This window comes from Choloepus didactylus, chromosome 6 (genome assembly GCF_015220235.1).
Source record: "Choloepus didactylus isolate mChoDid1 chromosome 6, mChoDid1.pri, whole genome shotgun sequence".
NCBI lineage: Eukaryota > Metazoa > Chordata > Mammalia > Pilosa > Megalonychidae > Choloepus > Choloepus didactylus.
Genome location: NC_051312.1, coordinates 33948480 through 33955676, shown reverse-complemented (window position 1 = coordinate 33955676; position 7197 = coordinate 33948480). Strand labels below are relative to the sequence as shown.

Genomic DNA, 7197 nt, shown 5'->3' with positions numbered 1-7197 from the left:
ATATCGGATTTTATGTGTGAGAAATGGCCATATGCAATTCCTGATTGGGGCTTTTTAATGATGATCTCTTCAAATTCTTGAAAGTCATTATCAACAGGAAACTTCTATTCATACAAAAAATGTAAGACCATTTTATAACCATTCAAAAATGTGTAACACTTGAAATTGTATTTAAATAATCTAACAGCGCTTCCTTTTCTTTCTTTGACAAATGTAGTGTTGAAATTTCTTGTGATAATGTGCATGAATTGGGAATACAATCAAACGTTTTATATCAAGTCTTTCAAAATAATGATGAAGTTCTAATTTGCTGAACGCGTGTGCATTGTTAGAACCTTCTCCCTGCAGCTAACATGGGTGCCGCTGAAAGGGCACATCACCAACAAATGGGTCTAAGTAGCCACTTTATGTAAAGACAGGGATTCTGAGCTTTCTCCTAGAGTTGCTCCACCCTGGAGTCCCTGCACAGCTTCCCCATCACCCCCTTTATGAGTCCAGTAACCTGGAATGTGAACTCCTCTGGCAGCTCCAGGGGCTCTGTGTGCATGCTGGTTAGCTCCGTGCTCTACAGCTGGTCACTGATGCAGGTGCCCAGGTGACAAGCACCTCCTTACCCATGCTCGGCCCCAAATAGTGCTAGATGTGGCCCCTCATCGTGAAGCCTACTGAGGTCACAGGGCCTGATCCCCTTCCCTCTGAGAGACCAAGATGTCCCACCTGCTAAGGTGACCAACTGTCCCGGATTGCATGGGAAGGAGGGGTTTCTGGAATGTGGCAAAACCAGGAAAGTCCCAGGTAAACCAAGATGGGTTGGTCATCCTACCTGGCCCCATGAAGGCTTTGGGAACTGGCTTCTCACTCAACACCTGTAATCTATATCCAGCACACACATTTCAGAAAGCTCTGGGTTAGAGAAGTTTTCTCAAACTTTAATGTGCCCATGAAGAACCTGAGAATCTTACTAAAAATGACAATTTTGAGTCAGTAGGTCTGGAGGGGAATCCAAGATTCCACATTTCTAACAAGCTTCTAGGTGATGTAGATGCTGCCGGTCCAGGGGCCACACTTTGAGAGGTAAGTGCTCAGATCACAGCACCAAGGAGGCCAAGAATCAGTCTCCATCACTGGGAGAACATCATAGCCAGTAGCCCCCAACGAGCCAGGAAAAGAACAGAGAAGGGTCACTGACACCCATCCCCACCATTTGAAAACCATCCATTCCCAAAAGCCCACTGATTAAGAGCATTGCTCTCTGCAAGGGTCACCTATGGGGACAGATTTCCTGTTGCCTTAAGGCCACACTGAGTGGAGACCAGTAGACATCAGCTGGACCCTGGCATAGGTCAAAGAGAGTTCTAGGCAGTAGTGAACTCATCAGTCAAGATCCCTGACCTCAAAGTACTCCAAGTCTGGCTAATACTTCATGCAGCCAAAGGCATGTGCACATAAGTTCATTCATTCCCTTGTTCATTCATTTATGTACCAAATAGTATCTGAGAAACGTATGTGTGAGGTAGTGGAGAGGAATACAAAGAGTGACCCCGGTACTTCAGTTTTTGGCAATACAAAGTACTAAGTCCCTAGAATGACCCACCTATTGAAAACAATTTTTAAAATCTGGCTAAAATAATGAGTCTTCTTAAATGTAACGTAAGCCAGCAAGAAAGTAGGTAATACACAAGACAAAAAATTCGGTGAAGGCAGGAACCAGAAAGGTAAGAGGAGAGCAGCTATTGGCATTTGCTCTGAGGGCATTTACTGAACCCTGTGAAACAGAGCTTTGGTTTCCATGGCATCCTATATTTTGGGAACAGGAGAAAAGTTCAATGTAAGAAACAGATACGGTTTCATCAACCGGAATGACATCAAGGAAGATGTATTTGTACACGAGACTGCCGTAAAGAATAACCCCATGTTCTACTTTGCTAATGCTATCAGAATGCAAAACACAAAAAAATGGATTGGCTTTTATAAAGGGGGTTTACTTGGTTACACAGTTACAGTCTTAAGGCTATAAAGTGTCCAAGGTAACACATCAGCAATCGGGTACCTTCACCGGAGGATGGCCAATGGTGTCCGGAAAACCTCTATTACCTGGGAAGGCATGTAGCTGGCGTTTGCTCCAAGTTCTGGTTTCAAAATGGCTTTCTCCCAGGATGTTTCCTCCCTAGACTTCAGCTCCTCAAAAATGTCACTTTTAGTTGCTCTTGAGGCATTTGTCCTCTCTTAGCTTCTCCGGAGCAAAAGTCTGCTTTCAAAGGCCGTCTCCAAAATGTCTCTGTAAGCTGAAGCTCCTCTCTCAGCTTCTTGCATTCTTTGAAGTGTCCCTCTAGGCTGTAGCAAGCTCGCTCCTTCTGTCTGAGCTTATATAGTGCTCCAGTAAACCAGTCAGGACCCATGCTGAATGGGCAGGGCCACACCTCCATGAGATCCCATGAAAGATCTCACCCACAGCTGAGTGATCACATCTCCATGGAAACATCCAATCAAATGTCTCCAACCCAATCAACACCAATACGCTCCCTGCCCACACAAGACTGCATCAAAGACCATGGCATTTTGGGGGACTTAATACATCCAAATCAGCACATTCCACCCCCTGGACCTCAAAATGACATGATCTTTCCATATACAAAATACATTCATCCAATCACAATATCACAAAAACTTAGATCATTTCAGTAATGATAGGTAAGTACAAGATCCCATCAAAATCAGTTACAAGCACGGTCTGTCCCAAAGCAAAAATCCCCTTTGGCTCTGAACCTGTGAAACTTAGAACAAGTTATCTGCTTCTAATATACAAAAGAGGGACATTCAAAGGATAAACATTTCCATTGCCATAAGGAGAAACTGAAAAGAAAACAGGGTTTAAGGGACCAAAACAGTTCCTAAAACCGCAGCGCAAACTCCATTAGATTTCAAAGTCTGAGAGTCATTAACAGAACGACGTTTTATCTTTGGGGCTTGAGAGAGTGGGAATCTAACCCTTCCTAAGCACCTTTGTGGCAGCCCTTTCCTCTCCAAATGCTGGGGTGAGTGCTCCAACATATCCACACATTGGGAAGACCACCTTCTCATCCCCACCCTCCGCAAACATCAGGGCAGCACCCAGATTCTTTTCCATCTCCAGGGCACATGCTCAACCCATTTGGAACAGTGGGGTGGCAGCCAGGCTCTCCCCAGTCCTCTGGGAATGTGCTCCACCCTCTTTGGATCTTGGGGTGGCAGAACATTTCCTGAGCATTGCGGCGGAAGGCCCACCCTCGACCTCTGGGGCAAACTCACCCTTTCCAGCATGTGGGCCACTCCACTCTCCCGGCCCGAGACCTCTAGACTCCAGACCTCAACCTCCATGGCCCTGTCTTTGAAGAATTTTTTCCTTCAATTTGTTCCTTATCTTTCTCCTTCAGTCCAGACTGGCAACGGCTCCATCCATAAAGATCTCGCAAAAATTCTGTTGGATTTGCATGAAGCACACAAGGTCAAAGCCGTCAGACAATACGACTTTCCACAAATCCTTTTGGCTTAACTTCATCTCCAATCTTGGCTTGTACTGAAATGGCAGTCAGGTCTCATGTTTAGTTAAATCTTCACGTTGGGCTGTAGCTTCTGGGTTTCCACCCCCTGGAAGCCCAGTGTTTTCTAAACCATCAGTTTCTGGTTTCTTTGAACCCAAGAGTTCAGTTCTAAGTTTATCTCTCTCCGCTCACATTTTACTATAAGCTGCAAGGAGAAGCCAGGGTACATCCTCCACACATAGTTTGGAGATCTCCTCAGCTAAGTATTCCAGGTTGTGACTTTCAAATTCTGCCTTCCATCTGATGCCAGGACACAATTTTGCCAAATGCTCTGCCACTGGAAAATAAGGATCACCTTCCTTCAAGTTCACAACAACATGTTCATCATTTCTGCTCAAGGCCTCATCAAAAGTATCTTTAGAGTCCATATTTCCACCAACAGTCTCTTCAAAGCAGTTTAGGCCTTTTCTATCAAGCTCCTCACAGCTCTTCCAGAATCTTCCCCTTATCCATTTAAAAAGTCGTTCCAACATGTTTGGTATTTGCAAACTCAGCAGCACCCCACTTCTGGTACCAAAATCTGTTCTAGTTTGCTAATGCTGCTGGAATGCAAAACACCAGAAATGGATTGGCTTTTACAAAGGCGGTTTATTTGGTTACACAGTTAAGTCTTAAGGCCATAAAGTTTCCAAGGTAAGCCATCAACAATGGGGTACCTTCACTGGAGGATGGCCAACGGCGTCCAGAAAACCTCTGTTAGCTGGAAAGGCATGTAGCTGGCATCTGCTCCAGAGTTCTGGTTTCAAAATGGCTTTCTCCCGGGAGATTCCTCTCTAGGCTGCAGTTCCTCAAAAATGTCACTCAGTTACTCTTGGGGCGTTTGTCCTCTCTTAGCTTCTCTGGAGCAAGAGTCTGCTTTCAACAGCCATCGTCAAACTGTCTCTCATCTGCAGCTACTCCCTCAGTTTCTGTGAGTTTTTCAAAGTGTCCCTCTTGATTGTAGCAAGCTTTCTCCTTCTGTCTGAGCTTATATAGTGCTCCAGTAAACTAATCAAGGCCCATGCTGATGGGCGGGGCCACACCTCCATGGAAATTATCCCATGAAAGATCTCACCCACAGCTGAGTGATGACATCTCCATGGAAACATCCAATCAAAAGTCTTCAACCCAATCAACACCAATACATTTCCTGCCCACATAAGACTGCATCAAAGATAATGGCATTTTGGGGGACATAATACATCCAAACCAACACACCCCAGGAGGTGCTTTGCAGTGTAGGAGATGGAGAGACTGTGGAGTTTGATGCTGTTGAAAGTGAAAAGGGTGTGGATGCAGCAAATGTTACAGGCCCTGGTGGAGTTCCAGTGCAAGGCAGTAAATATGCAGCAGACCATAGCCATTATAGATGTTATCCTGGTCATAGGGGTCCTCCACACCAATGCCGGCAGTATTGCCAGAATAATAAGAGTGGGAAAAAGAACAAGGGATCTGAGAGTGCTTCTGAAGGCCAGGCCCAACAGCACCAGCCCTACCACAGATGAAGCCTCCTACCCTGCTCCATCAGAGACCTTACGGACCTCAACCACAATATTCCAACCCTCTCAGGCAGGGAGAAGTGATGGAGGATGCTGACAGCCAGGGTGCAGGAAAATATGGTAGACCAGTAAGACAGAATATGCATTGAGGTTATAGTCCATGATTCCACCAGGGCTCTCCTTGCTAAAGACAGCCTAGAGAGGGCAGCAGTGAAGATAAGGAAAATCAAGAAGGTGGGACCCCAGGGTCAGCAACCACCTCAACATCAGTGCTGCTGCAACTTCATTTACTGATGCAGACACCCAGAAAACCCTAAAACACAAGATGGCAAAAAGAAAAAACAGCTGTTCCACCATCTGAGAATTCATCTGCTCCTGAGGCTGAGCAGGACAGGGCTGAGTAAATGCCAGCTTACCATCTCTACCTTCATCCAGAAGTGAATATGAAATTCCAGCAATAAGAAATAAGCAAAAATTGGAGCTGAAGACCTTAAGTGCTTGCATTTTCCCATCGACCAGATAACTAAAACTATCTGCATTATCTATGCAGCTTGGGGTTTGTGATGGTTAAGTTCATGCATCAACTTCGCCAGATGATGGTGTCCAGTTGTTTGGTCAAGTAAGCACTAGCCTGGGAGGGTATTTAGTAGATTTAAATCATCAGTAAGTTGATTGCATCTATGGCTGATTACATCTACAATCAACGGAGGAGATTGCCTTTAACAATAAGAGAAGTCTCATCCAATCAGTTGAAAGCCTTGAAAGGATAAGTGATGACTTCAGTAGTGAGAAGAGAGAATTTCCATCTCTACTTCAGCCAGCAAGCTTCTGGGGAACTGATCAAAAATCTTCATTGGATTTCACAGCTTGTGGCCTGCCCTACAGAATTTGGGCTCACCCAGCCCCATAGTCACATGAGACAATTCTTACACATTCATTCTTAGACTTGATATCCTACAACTTAAATACTATGAGGTGAAGTTAATACAGCTTATGTCCTATGATAAGGGTTTAAGATAGGGAAGAAAACAAAGATATTTGATTTATGTATATATGCAAACATACTCATAACAAAACAAGGAAGAAATATTCATAACCATTATAGTCCTCACTTCTGTAACTGGTCACATAGTCATAGCTCATATTTGTAACTACCTTCTTTCAAAACCCATTCCATGTTCCCTTTACCCTCAGCAAGCACCTCAGTTGGCCGTGATTCTTTGCCTGGTGGGGTGACCCCAACCTTCATACCTGAAATTTCTTGGCCATTGGTAGTCCTGCCTGGATTGGGTTGTTGCAGTTTTCCATTGACTTTAATCACAGGGCACAGTAATACTAAGAGATGCCCTAGGAGATCTTCTATATTCCCAGAAAACTCTTCTTTACCTCCATTTTGCAGTTGCAGTCCTGTTTCCCTTTGATAATCAAGATCAATCACCCCAGCCAGTACAGTAATTCCTTTCTTTTCCTATTGATTCAGAGGTAATGAGGAGCCCAAAATGGCCATGTGGCAGTTTTAACTTCCAGTTCAATGGAATCATTGTTGTGTCTCCTGGTGGAAGCACTCCTCCTTTTGTAACTAAGACCAGTAGACCAGAAAAGAGGTTGCAGGGACATGAAGCAAAAAATTTTTAGTGGATCACTAGGGGTAATAGTGAGTGGTGCCAATCCCATTTCCACCCCTTGATTCCTGGACCCATGAATTTTGGCTATGGGAGAAACAGCACCACAGAGTGGATGCTGTTTTATAGCATACACAACCTCCTGCAAGGTATTGCCACCTAGTTGGTGCTGTAACTGAGTCTTCAACAGGCCATTCCACCATTCTGTCAAACCAGCTGCCTTTGGATGATGGGGAACAGGGTAAGACCAGAGAATTCCATGAGCATGTGCCCATTCCCTCACTTCATTTGCTGTGAAGTGGGTTCCTTGGTCAGAAGCAATGCTGTGTGGAATACCATGATGGTGAAGAAGGCATTCTGTAAGTCCACAAATGGTAGTTTTGGCAGAAGCATTCTGTACAAGGTGGATGAATCCATATCCGGAGTATGTGTCTATTCCAGTTAGAACAAAATGCTACCCGTTCCATGATAGAAGTAGTCCAATGTAACCAATCTGCCACCAGGTAGTAGGCTGAT

The 7197-nt window shown here is 44.7% G+C and overlaps 1 pseudogene; it reads left to right on the top strand.

The window, feature by feature from the left end:
• The first annotated feature begins 1789 nt into the window (after positions 1 to 1789).
• Positions 1790 to 5463, top strand: LOC119536899 (annotated as a pseudogene).
• The last annotated feature ends 1734 nt before the right edge of the window (positions 5464 to 7197 follow it).